General features: G+C 41.2%; 1 long non-coding RNA gene across 1 annotated transcript; it reads right to left on the bottom strand.

Annotated features, from left to right (window-relative positions):
• Nucleotides 1–1,123: 1,123 nt before the first annotated feature.
• LOC118849756 lies at nt 1,124–11,961 on the bottom strand. Its single transcript, XR_005010442.1, has 3 exons — nt 11,938–11,961; nt 7,640–7,785; nt 1,124–1,144 (listed from the first exon to the last, which is right to left on the bottom strand). It is a non-coding gene; the product is annotated as an uncharacterized LOC118849756 (long non-coding RNA).
• Nucleotides 11,962–18,113: the final 6,152 nt, after the last annotated feature.

The raw sequence follows: 18,113 nt of genomic DNA, 5'->3' as shown, positions 1-18,113 counted from the left end.
CCTGTAGTCCACTATATAGACACCCCAGTCTCCCATCTCTGTGCTTTTGCTTCTGTTGTTTTTGATGCCTGGAATAACTTTCTTCCCAGCCTAAATCTGCCACCTGTGGAATTCCTGCTCACCCTTTGTGTTCTACCTCAAGACCTCCTCCTCTCCAACTCTTGTTGATTCTACTAGTCAATAATGAACACCCCTCCTGCTCCCCTCTCCTTGCCCCAACACATTTTAGGATCTCATTTGGCAGGTGCTTATCTACTATTTGTTGATCAGTTAATAAACATTTATTAATCACCTACTATGTGCCAAGGGCAGCTAGGTGGTGCAGTGGATAGAGTGCCAGGTCTGAAGTCAGGAAGATTCATTTTCCTGTGTTCAAATCTGGCCTCAGACACTTACTGGGTATGTGACCCTGGACAAGTCACTTGACCTGTTTGCCTCAGTTTCTTTTTCTGTAAAATGAACTGCAGAAAGAAATGGCAAATCACTCCAGTATCTCTGCCAAGAAAATCCCAAATGGGCTCATAGAGTCTGACATGACTGAAAATGAATAAAGAAATATGTGCCAGACACTGTGCTGCACTGTCGATAAAAATACAAAAGACAGTCCATACCCTCAAGGAGCTTATAGTCTAATGGGGGAAGACAGCACACAGAAGGAAGTTAAAAAGGGAGGGGTGGATACCTGATAAAGAGACCTGATGGAGAACTCCAAAGGAGGGCAGCCAGGGGGGAAATGAAGAATTGGCTGGGCTGAGTGCCCACTTTAAATGGAGGTTTGGAGAGGAGCTCTCTGCTCTGTTCTCCAATCAGAAGGTTCCCTGATAAGTAGTCCAGAAGGTCCTGATGAGTTATGAGTACCAGGGTTGATGTGATCTTGCAGAATGAAGAAGTTCCTGAAGCTGGTTATGTTATACTTATTTCTGCTACATCTCCTAATCCAATGTAAGCACCATGAGGACAGGAACCCATAGCTCTACTAAATTTTATATTGATCGAGGACTTAAGCACACAGTAGGTGCTTAATAAATGTTAGTTGACTTGAACAGAACCAAAAACTCACCTCATCATCATCCATTATGTTTTCCTTAGCAAACTCATAGAGTTCCTTTTGAATTATCATAAAATTAAAGTATAGAACAGCTTCCTGTTGGGGAAGGAAGAGAGAACATAGTGAGACAAGGTTGGTGATGACAAGTATCAACCATGTTCCAGAGGCTATGCCAGTCCTGGGGATACAGATGCCATCTTCCTTCCAGGCACAGCTCAAACACCATGTCTACACCAAGCCTTTCCTGATCCCCCCAGCTGCTAGGGTGCCCCTCATAAGTGATATTCTACTTAACTATTGTAATTAACTACTTACACTTATTTTCTGTGTATGTATCCTCTATATAGGAATTATTCTAGACATAAAGAATTACAGCCCTATGAATAGGTGGTGCAGTGGATAGAGCACCAGGTCTAGAGTCAGGAAGACCCAAGTTCAAATCTGGCCTCAGATGTTTACTAGCTGTGTGACCCTGGGCAAGTCTCTTTACCCTGCTTGTCTCAGTTTCCTCATCTGTAAAATGAGCTGGAGAAGGAAATGGCAAACCACTCCAGTGAGAAACTCTGAGAAAACTCCAAATGGGGTCACGAAGAGCTGGATATGACTGAGAACAACATTTTCAACAACAACATTATATATATATCTATCTATATCTATATCTATATACCTATATGTGGACTTGTCTTTCCAATAGAATGTAATCTACTTGCCAGCAGGGATTATCTCATTGTTTGTACATGTGTTTCCATTGCCTAGTGCAGTGCAAAGTACACAGTAGGCATTTAATAAATGTATGTCAATGAATTGATCTGTCAAATGACTGGGTTAGACTAGATGATCTCTAAGTCCCTGTTGCTCCAGGGAATGGAGCTGGGACAAATAGAAACAGATTCCCATTCTTTCTAATAGCTAGAGCTATGAAAAAATGGAATGTGCTATTTCATGAAGTAGTGAATGTCCCATCATCAGAAGGATGCAAACAAAAGCTGGATGGTCATACATCTGGAATGCTCAGATATAAATAAGAGTCTGAATTGGATGACTTCTAAAATTCTGTTGCTCTGCACAAAGAATTATTTAATAATAGTTGCTAACAAGCAATTTGATCTCCAAATCAGGACAAGTTGTCAAAGACAGATCAAGAGAAAGGAACAAGGAAATAAGCATTTATTAAGCACCTACTATATGCCAGGCACTGTACTAAGCACTTCACAAGTATTATCTCACTTCTTCCTCACAATAACCCCCTGGTAGGTAGTGCTCTTACAGTCTCCATTTTACAGTTGAGTAAAGTGAGGCAAGTTGTGGTCAAATGACTTGCCCAGGGTCACACAATAAGTGCCTGAGGCAAGATTTAAATTCAAGTCTTCCTGGCTCTATTGCCGGTATTCTATCTCCACTGTGCCACCTAACTGCCTCCAATGCCTTTTTCCTGTGGAGAAAAAAGATAAACAAAGCAATAAGGATATATAATTCCTAAAGTCATTTATAGTATCTAGATAAAGAAAATTTGAATGTTGATAATATGCTAGTTTCTTTAAGTGTAGATTTTGTCATGGCCTTTGCCTCATCAATCAATCAATAAGCACATATCAAGCACCTACTACGTGCGGGCCACTGGGAACCAATGTGCAGGTCTGAGGTATAGGTGAAGAATAGAGTAAGGAGGGTAACAAATGTAAAGAAGAAGAGGGAAAAGAAAAGAGTACAGAAAAAAAAAGGAGACAAAGATAGAGGAGGAAAAAAAAAGAAATAGTTGTGGTCAGTAATTATATTAAGCATTAAATTGCATTGTAAGACTCTCACAGCGCTTTGCATAAGTTTTATCATTTGATCCTCACAACAACCCTGGGCAGCAATTACAGCAGTTATCATTATCCCTCTTTTACGGGGCACATAGTAGGCATTTTACAGATGAGGAAACTGAAGATCAGAGATGCCTAGTGAGCTGCATTGATTAAGGACAGGCAGATTTAGGAGAGAGCCACTGAGGCTCATCTGTATGTTTGGAAAGAGAGAAGACTGGAGGCTAAGGCCAATGGCTGGTATGATCCTTGGGCAAAAAGCCACTGTTTTAACTCGGAGAGACAGTTCTCCCTTGAGAATACTGGCAAGGAGCATGAAAATGACAAGCATTCATTCAAGAGGTTCTGGCCCCATGGCCACACGCTTCTCTTTTTGGGGGACGAGGACACTGGGCTATATTGTTTCTTCAAAGACATCTTCTTTGATCAAACAAAGATTTCCACTGCAAATACCCCCAACACCATCAGCTGAAATTCTTTACTTGTTCAGTCATGAAAAGACTAGAACTTTTCCTAAAGAAACCCTTGGATCCTGGTTGTTTTGTGTTCTGGGGGAAGGAGTTTGCTCTCATCAGCCCTAAGCCCAGAAGCACCTAAAGGTGCCTTGTAACAGGGATCATACTGCATTTGCAAACAATGAATGAAATATAATTTTTGGATGTGGCCAAATAGGAATTTGTTTGGCTTCACTCTATGTATTTGTTTATCTTTTTTTTTTTCCTTTTATTTGGAGGGGTAGAAGGGAGAGAAAGTAAATGCTTGTTGTTGAAAAAGAAAATAAAGTTTAAAATGGTTATAACCTGACTGCTTATTCATGATGAGAGTTTTATTTTTATTTTCTCTTTTTCCCCCAAATGACAAGAGGGTGGGAGGCAGGAAAGTAGTGTTTTTTAATTAAGAAAAATTAAAATAAAGTTTCCATGTCTAAAAAAAGAATCACAGATAGATTAGCCTATCTGGAACACAGAAACTATATTAAAGAGATAAGTTTGTGGAATCAGGGGTCAGAGTAGAGAAGGTCATGCAGGTAATGGAAGATTTTGAACACTGGGTTAAATACTACCTTCCTTACCCTCCTGTAAGGTCAAACATAGTGGGACTTTTTACTGTTTTATCTTTTGGAGTGTATCTCAGGACTAAGGCAATCAAGTGCCTTTGAGTGAGTCTTGTCTTTGTTTGTAGGAAGGCCCACATCCTTTTGCTAATTAGGTCACAAGAGGTGTGAAGCCCACAAGAGGTGGGAAGCCCTTAAGAGGTGTGAAGCCCTTGGGCCCTGAAGAAAAGCAAATATATTCTGAGGGTAGTTAAGCTAGAACTCTCAGAACTGTGGGAGGAAAGGTTTTGCTTTGGGTGCATAGTCATTAGAAGAGTGTTGGTGTGGAGACTCTGGGTAGCTGTCAAGGAGCTCCCCCTCCCCCTTTGAAAACCCAGATGTTGGTACTTCTCTCTCTGGTACCTATGTATTTGGTCAGCTTTGGTCAGACAGCTAGAAGCTTGTCTGTTGATTTGTGTTCTTTGCTCCATTCATATTTTCTGTTTGTAATTTCTGTTTGCATTTTGTCTGAATTTCAGGGTGCTGACTTTTCCCCCGAACTAAGTGAATGTTATATGTATGTTTAATTAAAGTGAGATTGTAACCCCTTAAAGTTGCTTTCTTAGAAAAGCAAATCAAAGAACCTGTGCTAGTAGCCTTCCTGTGTGCTGGTGTTGTTGGTTTTACACAGCCACAGTAGCAGCAAGTAGCACTGTTCTTACAAAATGGTGTGGTCAGTAGGATCTACAAATGAAAAGGAAAGCATGGGGCCTGGGATACTTCTTCATTGTTTCCCAGCTGTGGTAACTACAATTATGTGGAGTTATGGAGCAAGAGCAGAGAACTGCCTTTGTACAGACTCAGCAGGAGGGGTAGGTGAGGTGAGAGAAAAATCAGAGAGCTGCCCACATACAACCCAGCAGGAGAGGAGAACTGCGGAGTGAGAACTTTGGAAAGGTGAGAACAGGAACTGAGAGCTGCCTACATCAGGACTCAGGCAGAAGCCAGGAGTGGCCAGCTCTTGCTGGAGGACAAGAAACCCAGGAGCTTAGAATTCAGCCTGAGGGCAAGATAAAAACTTTGCAGCAAGGCACAGAGTGTGCTTTTTCATTGCCTTCTCCTGGGATGGTTGTTTGGTACCCAGGGGGGTGGTGGAGCTGTCTATGGTGGATGGGAAGAAGTGCCATGGACTCCCTAGGACCCACCCTGTTGAATTTGTTGCCCAGCTGCCCCTCAGGACTTGGAAGAGGGGGCTGGAGCAGTGTGGGGAAAGAAAACTTTATTGGGACTCTTTTGTTTGCATTGGGACTTTGCTAATTATAGCATACTGGTACCTGAGGGTGCCAGGAAGAGGCCTACAAGGCAGTGTGGGGAGAAGGACACACTCCCAGGAATGACTTTACTTGGACAATTTGTATTGACTGAGGAGATTGTAACTTGCTGTGATGTAGGGGTTGAAAGATAAATCATTCATATTACAGTGTAAGCCCATCACACATGCATCAGGTTGTCCTCTGCATGAGCTCCCTCCCCCTTTAACAAACCTTTGGACTCTCCAGCTTGGAGATGTGATAAGCCCTAAACAAAGAACAATAAACATTACTGAGACACTGCCTTCTAAGAACCTAGCCAGTTCTTAAGAATGAAATGTCTCGAAAGATTCCCCCCTGAGGGGGGTGGTTCCCCTCTCTGGTGGGAAACATAGGGACAGTTAGCAGTGAGCTTTCTTTGTTCAGCACCCTATATAAGTTGCCATGTGGGTGAGTCACATTGGAATCTTGGAATCTCACCCACAGAGAGGACACTTTGCCTGGGATTTCTCCCATTCAGGGCCCTGAAGAGCTGGAAATTAGGGATTCCCCAGCTTTGAAGAAACCTTGGGTGCTGGAGTTCCACTGAACAGTGAAGCTTCTAAGTTGTCTGTGTCTTTGTTGTTGTCACTGTGTTAACTGTGTCATTGGGAATTGTTGATTAATGTGGTTGTGGGTCCAATACAGCATTTCCCTGTCTTTCAATAAAAGTATTATTCTGTTGGGAGTGTGTCTTATTGCAGGCGCGAATCCAAACCTAAGCTTAATTGTACAGGGGTGGATTGTGTTTGTATTTTCTGCCACCCCTTAAGGATGATATGTTGTGCTAGGGAAGATCATGGCCTAGGACCCCCTGCTTGTGAATGCTACTAAATGATGTTTTGTTTAAGGATGTTGCTATGAATGTTATGGTTTAGTTTATTGAAGAATGATATATGCTGTGTAGGTATTCTGAGAAATGCTATAAGATATACTGAATTATATGCTTTATTTAAGACTATATGGCCATCTTGCTAATAAGTTATTGAAAGATAGTTATTATGTGATGGGATCACAAAGTATAGTGCCTCTATTTGTTCCAGGATCCATGGCCATTTAGATTGTAAGACCAAGAATCCTGGAAGGTTGTGATGTAAGGGCAAGCAAAGTGGGACTTTTTTCTGTTTCTTCTTTTGGAGTGCTTCTCAGGACTAAGGCAATCAAGTGCCTTCGAGTGAGTCTTGCCTTGGTTTGTAGAAGTTCCACACCCTTTTGCTAATTAGGTCACAAGAGGTGTGAAGCCCTTGAGAGGTGTGAAGTGCTCAGGCCCTGAAAAAGGGTATATATACTCTAAGGGTAGTTGTTAAGCTAGAACTCTCAGAACTGTGAGAGAAGAGGTTTTGCTTTGGAAGCACACTCATTTGAAGAGTGTTGGTGTGGAGACTCTGTGTAGCTGTTGTTAAGGAGCCCCCTACCTTTGAAAACGTAGATGTTGGTGCTTCTCTCTCTGGTAACTATATATATGTGTGTGTGTGTGTGTGTGTGTGTGTGTGTTTGTGTGTGTGTGTGTGTATGTGTATGTCTTGGTCAGATAGCTAGAAGCCTGTCTGTTGATTTATGTTATTTGCTCTGTTTATATTTTCTCTGTTTGTATTGTATCTGAAGTTCAGGGTGCTCACTTTACATATATATGTATATATATATACACACACACATATATACATATATATGTTTAGTTAAAGTGAGATTGTAAACCCCTTAAAGTTGCTTTCCTTAGAAAAGCAGATCAAAGAACCTGTGCAAGCAGCCCTCCTGTGTGCTGGTGTTGTTGGTCTTACACAGCCACAGTAGCAGCAAGTAGCATTGTTATTATACCTCCCCTCCTCACTCATCTTTCAGTTGTTTTTTTTTTTTTCATGGAGAGAAATTACAGAGTCAGATAGCAAGCACAATGGATAGAGTGCTGGGCCTAGAGTCATTAAGACCTGAGTTCTTACTAGCTGTGTGACCCTGGAAAAGTCAACTAACCTCTGCTTGCCTCAGTTTCCTGGAGTGAAGATTATAATAGCACCTACCTCCCACGGTTGTTGTAAGGCTCAAATGACATATTATTTGTAAAGTGCTTTGGCACATAGTAGATGCTACATGGAAGGGGGGATGGGGAAATGATTTGTAAGTAATATGCCCATTAAACTTAGTTGTCTGATCAAGCATGGCCCCAAAGGCAAGAGATGAGAAGGCATAACTTGGCTTCTTTGCAGAAATGAGGGACTATAGGTACATGGCATAGAACATCTTTTCAGCGTATAACTTAGTGAACCCTCCCCCAGAATTCCCCTCCCACTCTCTTTTTCTTGGTCTCTGGGAGGAAGAGGGGAAATGTAGATGTGGTAAAAACAAAAGATAAAAATGTACTAAAAGAAATAAAAATCTACTCAAGAAATAAAAACAGAAAACAACTTACTGTTCTAGGCTGGAAATGCTCATCTGTGAGGCCCCACTTGTCTCTGTGGTACTCATAGTAAACCAGATTCTGTTTCATGACTTCATCTTTCTGATCAAAGAGCATATAGCTAGCAACACATGGAGCAGCATTCTTCATGTCATTCACTGGATTGGATGGGGAGGGGAGGATAAAAATGGGAAGGAAAATAAGTAGAGGGTCACATTTCATTAGCGATGGAGTACAGTTTAAGGATCTAGAAAAAATATGATGGATTTATGGAAAATCTAACATGTTGTATTGGAAGGTCTCTGATTTGAAAAACCTGCAATCGGGTGATTAGAACTAGAAATGGTATTGGGCCAAATAATTTCCGTCTGAGGTCAGAATCATAGGTCAATGCTGAAAAAAGGAAGCACCTTTTGCACAAAGAAAATAAATTTTACTAAGATAAAAAAGAAGCTATAGATTGGGAAAAATCTTTGGATGAAATATCTCCGATAAAGATTGCTGCCTAATTGGATTAATTTTTTTAACCCTTTCAATTATGCTAAAAAGAAGTTTTATTGATGCCTTTTGTTTTACATCGCATTCATTTCTAAATCTCTCCCCTTCTTCTGTACTATCCAGCAAGCCTTCCCTATGTAACAAAGATAAAAAAAACCCCTCAACTCTCAACAGCTCAGTAAAACTACCACATTTGACACAGAATTAATACAATATATAAGATCAGGAGCCATTCATTCCTCAATAGATGAGTGGCCAAAAAATACGAGCAAACAACATTTTCAAAATAATAATTGCAAACAATTCACAACCCCTTGAAAGGACTCCAGATCACTAATAATCAGAGAAATGTGAATCAAAACAACTTTACGTGTCACATTACATCCAAAAAAGTGGCAATAATGACAAAGGACTGAAATGGTCAATGTCGAAGGCACTGCTGGAAGACAGGCATGCTCTTATTCTATTAGCAGGGCCGAATTAGTCCAGCCGTTCCGGAAAATGATTTGGAATTATGTGGGGGAAAAAGTGACTAAAATCTCCATATGCTTAAATCCAGAGATCCCAGTGCCACATATATGACTCCAAAAAGGTAAAAGAGAGAAATAAAGGTCCCACTGACACCAAAATATTCATGGCAGCATTTTTTGTGGTAGCAGAAAAGTAGAAAAGCAAAGTGGGAAGTGGGCACCCAACATTTGGAGAATGGATAACTCTGGTGCATGAATATAATAGAATAGGATTGTGCCATATAAAGCAACATAAGGAATTCTGAGAAACATGAGAAGATATATGAACAGATGAATAGTAAGATGAGCAGAAGTAAGCAGAATCAAAATAAGAAAAAAAATGAAATGATTACAACAAATGCAAAAAGGAGTAAAAAGCCCTCAAAACTAAATTATATTATATAATATAAGAACCAATCTTGGCCTCAAAGAGATGAGAGAATGCACCTCCTTCCTTTCCTTTGAGAGGGGAGAGATTATGGTGTGGAATGTTTTGCATATAATGTTAAATGTGGTAGTTTTGCTAAGTTTTTGAGAGTTGAGGTTTTTTTGTTGCACATAATGTCAAATGTGGTAGTTTGCTGAGCTGTTGAGAGTTGAGGGTTTTTTTTTATCTTTGTTACAAAGGGAAGGCTTGCTGGGTAGTAGAGAGGAAGGGGGGAGATTTAGAAATGAATGTGATGTAAAAACAAAAGGCATCAATAGAACTTCTTTTTCAGATAATTGAGAGGGTTAAAAATTTTTAAAAAGAAATGGAAATGTCATTGTTGGGTTCACTTGTCAAGGAAAATGCCCCTTACAACTGTAAACTGGGGACACCTCCTAGAGTTCTTGTGAAGGTCAAATGAATTGATATTTGTAGAACACTTAGCACAGAGCTTGGCACACAGTAGATGCTTAATAAATGTTTGCTGCCTTCCTTTCACCCTTATCCCAGCTGTTTCTTTAGACTAGATTGTGCCAGCCATGTAGGCCTACTCCATACTGGGTCTGAAAATGTTCCTGTAGGTCTTGACTTATCTATCTTTAGTTCCAAAAGGCCCTAGAACTAGCTGGGGTGACTGAAGTACTCAACACCACTGCAGGGTGTGGCTGGGTTGTCTAGACTGAATTAAACCTGTTATTAGCCTCCAGGGACCTGAACTCTGTTGAGTTATCCCAACCTCCTGGCTTCAAAACCCAAGAAATCTGACCAACAGCCTTGGGGCGCTGGAGCAGGCCTAAGCCAGTATTGAAAGGAAATCAGGGGTGATAATAAGGGTGAAGGGGCACCAGTTCTGGGTGGGGCATATTCAGCATTCTATCCAACAAGTTATGAAAACTTAGGTTCCCTAAATGACATCAGCTTACCAAAATATCCATCTGGATGTGTGGCTTTTGCCACCTAGTGGTAGCTTGTTAAAATGACTCCATATTCTCACAGAACTAAGAGCATAGGGTTCCTAACTCTATCATGGCTGGTGGTCAACAAGGCAACATGCATTTATTAAGTGCTTACTATGTTCCAGGCACCGCGATACCTTAAAGACATTAAAGGAAAGACTTTCTGAAAAACACAAACAAAACTAGAAGAATTAGGCCAGCATTACTAGGAACTAGTTCGTTCCACTCCAGTAGAAATTTGGAGAGAAACCATCTTATAGATGTAAGCCACCCAGCCCAACACCTTTATTTTACAGATGAGGAAACTGAGATCATGAGAGAAGTGACTAGCCCAATTTCCCACAGCTGGCTCCATCATGGTGGACCCACCACCAGAGTATAGATCCCCAGGCTGCTTCTACGGCACTCCTCCCCCTACTATCAAGTTTTACCTCCTGCTCCTAGAATTTGGTTAGAGCATGAGGGTACATGTATGCTGGCAGGGCATATAAAGAAGGAAGAGATGTACTAGGATACCATCTCATTTTCAGAATAATTTAGATGCTACTTTGTGGTCACATTGTGCTCTTGGGGCTCCTGTGACTGAGTCAGAGGGGTGAGCTCCATGTTTGGAACATTCAGAATGTGAATGCTCTACAGAAAACTCCCCACTTCGAAGAATTCAGTGCACAAGTATCAATCCAAATTCCCACATAAACCACCTACCAGAAATGGGGGAGCATGGCGTACATAAGGGAAACAGGGCTGAATCTGGAGTCAGATCACAGTAAGCCATATCTTTTTTTTTTGTTTGTTTTCTCTGTGACTTTGGGCAATTTATTTTCCATCTCCGGGCCTCATTTTCCTCCAGCAGAAAATATAGGGGTGGGAATATATAGTTTCTACGATGCTTTTCCCCCAAATATTATCATGTATGCCAATGTGATCGGCAAGATCATCTTCAACTCTGATTTTGCCTGGGACCAGCCCCTCTAGACAGGTCACAGGTTTAGGGCTGGAAGGGCGTGGAGAGGGGAGCTAGAGCTGTGATTTCATTGGGCTATGGAACTCCACAGTAAAGAAACTCTCTGCCAAGTCAGGTTGGCATCTTCTCTGCAATTTGTAGCTGTATAAAACTGTCTAAATTGTAGGAAAGTGGAACAATTTGTCCAGGGGTCACAGAGCCAGTCAGAGGCATGACTTTCTGTCTTTGAGGCTCTCTCTCACATGTTTATGATATATATGGTAAGATACACATACATGCAGATACACACAAATGTATATGTGAGTGCATACATGTACAGTTATATTTGCATATGTAAGCATGTGTATATGTATATAATTTCATTGTGTGTCTCCATAAAGTATGTATATACATATATGTATATAATATCATTTTATGTATGTGTATATACATATGTTATATATTATACATGTGTATACATGTGTTACATTGTATATATGTATATAATCTCATTCTATCCTCATAGCGACCCTATGGCTATATATATATATATATATATATATTGTATTATACACGCATATGTGTATACAGTCTCATTTTATCCTCATAACAATTCTGTGAAGTGGGTGCTATTATCATCCCATTTTATAGACGGGGAAACTAAGACTGAGAGATGAATGACATATGAAGGATCACACAGCTAATAAGCATCTGAGGCAGGATTGGAAGCCAAATTCCTAACCCAGCCCTCTCTCCCCTACACCACGCCACAGCTCCATTTATGGGATTGAATTCTTGTCAAATTTACAAAGCATTCATTTCAGCCCAAGGGATGAAGCCCTTCCAATGCAACAGATGCCTCAGTCATTATGAGAAAAGACATCATTCACGGCCTGTAAAAGATGCTGTGTCATGATGGTGCCCCAGGAATTCTGAGAAAGAAAAATTCCATCTCTAGAGAGAAATCAATAACTCACACTTATAATATGCAAACTGCAAATACATGGTGGCCACAAACTTCTCCACGGGACAGCCCCTGATGACAGCGGTGAGGTTCTCTTCACACTTCAGCTTGCACTCCAGAACTTCAATATAATGGTCTAGAATAACACAAATGCTTGATGTCAGACATAGTCAGCCATTTCTCAGTACGATATAGCTCCGAAGGTTTTCTTATCCCAGGATTCATTGTTCTTTCTGTTATGCCTTCATTCTATAAAGTAAATAAATTTCACACATTTTTAAAAGGGAGGAAATGGCCACTAGAAACCAGAATCAAGTTATCAAACAGTCATGCTAGGCTAATCTTGTTTCCTTCTTCTGACAGCATTACTACACAGAGAAGATCAGTCAGACCTGGATTCCAGCACGGTTTAGGACAAAATATCTCATGACAAAATGTCTCCATGAACAAGATGGAGGCTGAATGCTGGTAAAAATTACCTGAGCAATCAAGCATAGAGATTGGTAATTAATGTACTGATAACAAATCAGAGGGAAATGTTCTAGTGGGGCAATACTCCCTGGTCAATCAACTCCAGTGGCTTCCCTGTCACCACTGCGACCAAGAAGAAAATTCTCTGTTTGGCCTTCAAAGCCCTTCATAACCTGTCCTCTCCCTATGTTTCTAGATGTTTTATACTTCGTTCCCCTTCACAGACTCTGGGATCCAATGACACTGGCCTCTTTGATGTTCCTTGTATAAGAAACTCTATTTCTGGACTCTGGGCATCCCTCATGCCTGGAAGTCTCTCCCTCCTCCTTGTCTCTGCCTCCTGGTCTCTCTGGCTTCCTTCAAGTGCCCCCTAAAATCCCTCCTTCTGCAAGAATGCCTGTGTCTTCCCTCTGTGGATTATCTCCAATTTATTTATAGCTTGTCTTGCCATAGTTGTTCCCTCATTAGATTGTGAGCCCAAAGTTCAGTAGAGTTCACGGCACTTAATAAATGCTGCTGACAGACTCAACTTGAACCTCAACACTAGTACTTGGGTGCCTGATTTGTTTCCCAGGGTCCAAGTTCCTTAATTCCTTCAAGAATTCTGGATTCCTTGCTCTTATTTCTCCCTGTCCCAAGCCCTATCCCCTAACTACCATAAGTTTCACAGTCGGGGTTAAGTGACTTGTCCAGGGTTATGCAGCTAGTGTCTGAGTCAGGATTTGAACTTAGGTCAGTCCTCTTGAGTCTAGGGCTCTATCCACTGTGCCATCTAGCTATCCCTTCCTTCATTTTCCAAGAGCTCCCACCACCAAAACAGTCTGAAGTTCTGGAGCTATAGACAGTAGCATATCTAACAGTCTGGAAAGAGAAATGAAGGAGCAGAGAGGAGCTAGGGGAGACTTCATCCTCATAGGTCAAAGCTTGAGAGCCAGAAGAAACCATCATCCAGGCAGTATGATGCAAAGCATGGATCTGAAGCCAACTTGCATCACTCCAAAGTAAACATTCTTTCATTGTACAATGATGCCTCAGTTTCCACAGCCATGATTCACTTCTGAAAATGAATTGAGGCTTTGAGCTTAAGTCACTAAGACCCAACCATGACCCTAAGTGGAGGCAGAATGGCTCTGGTAGCAAAGTTATCCTGTCAAAAAAGACACCCTTCCCAATGTTTTGCCCCCAGATAGACTGAAAACAGGCCTTCATTTTATCTTTACCTTTTGGGATCTGAGTAAAGAGATAGAATTGCCTAAGTATTTATCATTGGGAAAACAGAAAGACCCTGGGAAAGTAGCTTTCCCTTTCTGGGCCTCAGTTTGCTCATCTGTAAAACATGGTGGTTGAAATGATCCACTTGGTGGTTTCCTAAGCTTTCTTCCAGCTATGATGATCTATGACTTGTGATCTTCGACCCCAGCAGCTTTCCATCCTGTCCTCCTTCATCCCTGGCATCCTCTTCACTGGAACTGGGGCCTTACAATGGGAAGGAATCGTTATTTATCCTCTTTTCCGACATCAACAATAACTCTTGGGTGCATTTTTTATTTACTACCCACAGAGTCTCCTGTCCCATATCTATAGGCTCCTCATCAGACCAGCCTCACAGGGATGGATTTTTTTGGCTATAATTCTCATAAACCCATCTGTCTACTAAGATGTATTGTGGTCTCCACCCACATTGATAGACGAAACCACCACACCACCAAAATCACAGATCCTTGAAGTACGAAGGAAGTGTATGTTATAGAATAATAGATGCAGAAATAGAAAGACCCTTCAAATCCATTATGTTTACAGATAAGGGAAGTGAGGCACAGAGAGGTTAAGGGATTTGCCCAAAGCCACACAGCTGTTGAATATCAGAGGAAGGATTCAAACTAAGGTCTTCCTGACTCCATCTCCAGCACTCACCTCACTATGCAGAGCTGAGAAGGGAAAGGGAAGCCACAGAAGACTGGGGGTCATTTTGTTTTTATGTCTATTTTATGTGCTGCCAGGGCCTTGTAACCAAGCTTCTGGTGATCATCTCTCTGTACCAAGTTGGGCTGGCACTTGGAAGGCAGGTCCAAGCTGGTGTTGGCATTTCCCAATACAGTCAAATGTGGCAATGTTTCCCTATTAGTGGGCAAAGTATCCAGGGTCAGCTCCATGCTGCTGGATGGGACTGGACTGGACTAGACCAGGACTTTTATACCAGTCTCTTATAAATGTTTACACTTTCAAAAATCCTTGGATAATTACTTTAGAATACTGCTAACATTATGAAGATACTAATGGATGGTGCTGATACTTTTATAAAAAATGTTAGAGTACACAGAAGCACTTTCCGATGTTGTTTCATTTATTCCTCACAACAGCACTGTGAGACAGAGAGCCTAGGACATAGGAAACAGTGGGGTTTTTTTTTGTTTTTATTTTTTCCATAAAACATTTGGGGAGATCATAAGATCCTGGGTTTAGAGGTAGAAGGGTATCTGAAAGATCATCTAATAATAATATTAATTAGCATTTATTTACCATTTTAAAGTCTGCAAAGTATTTTTGTGTATATTATCCCACTTGATGCTAACAACCACCTGGGAAGTCAGTGGTATCATTATCTCCATTTTACATATAAGGAAAACTGAGGCTGAGAGAGCCTCTGCTACACCTACCTGCTTAGTTGTCTTCTGGTTTGCAAATCAATTTTTCTCAAAATAATTGCATGACTCAAACTATATGGTTCCCACTATCTTTACTTCAAAATGCACAAGCATCTTCAGCCTCACCAAAAAAAGAATTTTAAGAAAAGATTTGTTTTAAATTGATGTAGAATTCTCAACCATCCAGTTCGATTACAAATCTGGTTTTTAATTGACATTCCCAACACACACACACACAAATTGCCAATAGGTATAAAATAGTACTTGAGAATTTCTTAAGTCTCTGTTGTGTTTCTCCTATCTATGAATTTTAGATTATTTTCATTCACTGACAGGGTTAATATTCATAGCCTTTGAAGAATTAAAGATGATGTTCACCCTGGGGCAATGAAGGCATGGTGGGTGTTAGCAGGCTACCCAATATTACAATGAGGAATTGCTCAGGAATTGCATGGGAAAGAAATAAGCATTTATTAAGCACCTACTGTGCCACCAGGCACTGTGCTAAATGCTTTTTGAAAAGTCTATTTCATTTAATTCTTTTTTATAAATTTATTTATTCTTAGTTTTCAATATTCACTTCAAATTTATCTCATTTAATTTTTACAACAACCCTGGGGAGGATGTGCTATTATCATGGTCATTTTATAGATGAGGAAACCAAGGAGAGCAGAGGCTAAGAGACTTGCCTAGTGTCACACAGCTAGTAAGAGTCTGAGACTGGATTTGAACTCAGGTTTTCCTGATTCGAAGTCCAAGGCTTTATTCACCACCTCACCTGCACAGGAGACGATGCATAAAAGATATCATCAGAGAAATGTAAGATTGGGGGAAGGAGTGAAGGGAAGAGGGTCTGGTTACACTGTGAGAACAAGAGATAATAGGTGAACAGCCCTATGCTTTTCACTGATATCCACTCAATGTTAAAGATCCTAAAGGATCTTTAGGGATCCCTGGGGATGGGATTTATGAGAGGACATAGACAAGAATTGCACAAGGTGAGCCAGTGTGGATGGGTCATGCTTGGAATTGTGGGAGGAAGTAACCACATCAGTGAGACCACAGATCCCATCCAAGTACTGAAGAAATGCATGGTTAATAGTGGGGTGTTTTGGGAGAAATGAGGGGAGGACATTTCAAATGCTAATGCATCTATTAACTTGTTCATTCATTCTGCAAGCATTAATTAAATGTTTATGTGCCAGGCACTATATTTAGCACTGGAGATACCAAAAAGGAAATGTATATGTATGTGGATATGGATATGGATGTGGATATGGATGTGTAAATGTAAGTGTATGTGTACACACACATATACACATACATATATACGTGTGTTTGTATATATATAAAAAATCTTGCTTTCTACTTTGCTGAAAAAGATCAGGCCATCCATCATGAGCTCCCCCAACTCTTTCATTTTATGGAAATTTCCAAATGAAGAGACTCCCTTGACTAAAGGAGGTCAGCACTTCTCTGCAGCTTAGGATCTTAAAGAGTCACCCAAAGCATTGAGAAGAGCAGTGACTCGCCCAGGATCACGCTGCCAAAATGTCTCAAAGATGGGACTTGACTCCAGGTCTTCCTGGTTTTTAGGCCAAGTCTCTATCCACTACACCTCACTGCCTTCTCTTCTCCACTGCACACCATCAAATGTGTAATTATCAGTCTTCTTGTTCTTTCCCAAGTTTCTTAGCAGAAGTAGCCCTCCTTCCCTACCAAGGCTAACCTCTCTACTTGATTCCTAGCTCTCATGTCATCCATTCATATCTCTGCCCCAATGTTGGTCTCACCCTCTATACCAACATCTTCCTTACTATGTACAAACATGCTCACGTCTCCCTGGTGCTTTAAAAACCTTCACTGCCTCTCCTCAAAGTTGCCCCATGTCTCTCCTCCTCCCTTTCATTACCAAATAGCAGTCAACCCTCACTTCTTCCTCTTCCCAACCACCCTGCCTTTCAACCTGCCTTTCAACACTACCATTCTACTGAAACTGCCTTCTCAAATTACCAACGGTCTCTCAACTACTTTCCAGGCCTCACAGTTCTTGATCCTTTCTGTAGCTTTTGATCTTGTTGACCCATCCCTTCTTCCTGGATACCAGTATGGTACAGTGGGGAAAAGTGCCAGAATTGAAGTCAGGATCTGGATTCAAATCCAGCTGCCATGTAGCATCCATAAGACTTTGGGCAAGTCACATTATCTCTTTAGTCCTCAGGTTCTTCATTTATAAAATGAGGGGGTTGGATGAGATCATCTCTATGGTTCCTTCCAGCTGTGAATAGATGGTTCTGTGATTTGTATTATGCTTTCTCCTATCACCAATCTAAGATTTCCAGGACTGGAGACTGAGCCCCATGCTCAATTGATCTCATTGTGAGGTTTCAGTTCAGTCATTTCTCAGTCATGTCCAACACTTCATGATCCCATTTGGGGTTTTCTTGGCAGAGATACTGGAGTGGTTTGCCATTTCCTTTTCCAGCTCATTTTATAGATAAGAAAACTGAGGCAAACAGGGTTAAGTGACTTGCCCAGGGTCACATAGCTAGTAAGTGTCTGAGGTCAGATTTAAACTCAAGTCTCCCTGACTCCAACTTCACTCTGTCAGCTGCACCACCTATCTGCCTCCACTCTGGGAATATATATTTGTAACAGGGGATTGTACTATTTATAATAGTATCTAAATTGATATAATGAACAAAAGATAAAGGACAGCTGGCTCCCAGAGAGAGGGATCCCTTGGCTGTGTGATCCTCTTCCACTTCCCTCCCTCCACCAGGCTCTGTCACCTTGCCTCAGGTCTCCCCATCCTTCACTTCTTTCTTTCCTCCTCCCTGCTCCTTCTCACTCTCCCTGCTCCTCTCTCTCTCTTTCCTTCTTCCCCTTTTCCTCCTGCTTCTTTCCCTCTCCCTCTGCTCCTGTTCCTCTTTTTTCCTCAGTTTCTCCTTCTTCCCTCTTCTCCTCCTCATCCACTTCCTTCCTTCTCCCCCACTCCTGTCCTTCCTCCTCCTTCTCTCCCTGTCTTCCTTCCTCCCCCTTCATGTCCCTGCTTCCTTCCCTCTCTCCTTGC

The sequence above is a fragment of the Trichosurus vulpecula genome, chromosome 5, assembly GCF_011100635.1.
Source record: "Trichosurus vulpecula isolate mTriVul1 chromosome 5, mTriVul1.pri, whole genome shotgun sequence".
NCBI classification, from domain to species: Eukaryota; Metazoa; Chordata; class Mammalia; order Diprotodontia; family Phalangeridae; genus Trichosurus; species Trichosurus vulpecula.
The sequence above is the reverse complement of the archived record's forward strand: the minus strand, read 5'-3'. Positions and strand labels throughout refer to the sequence as shown.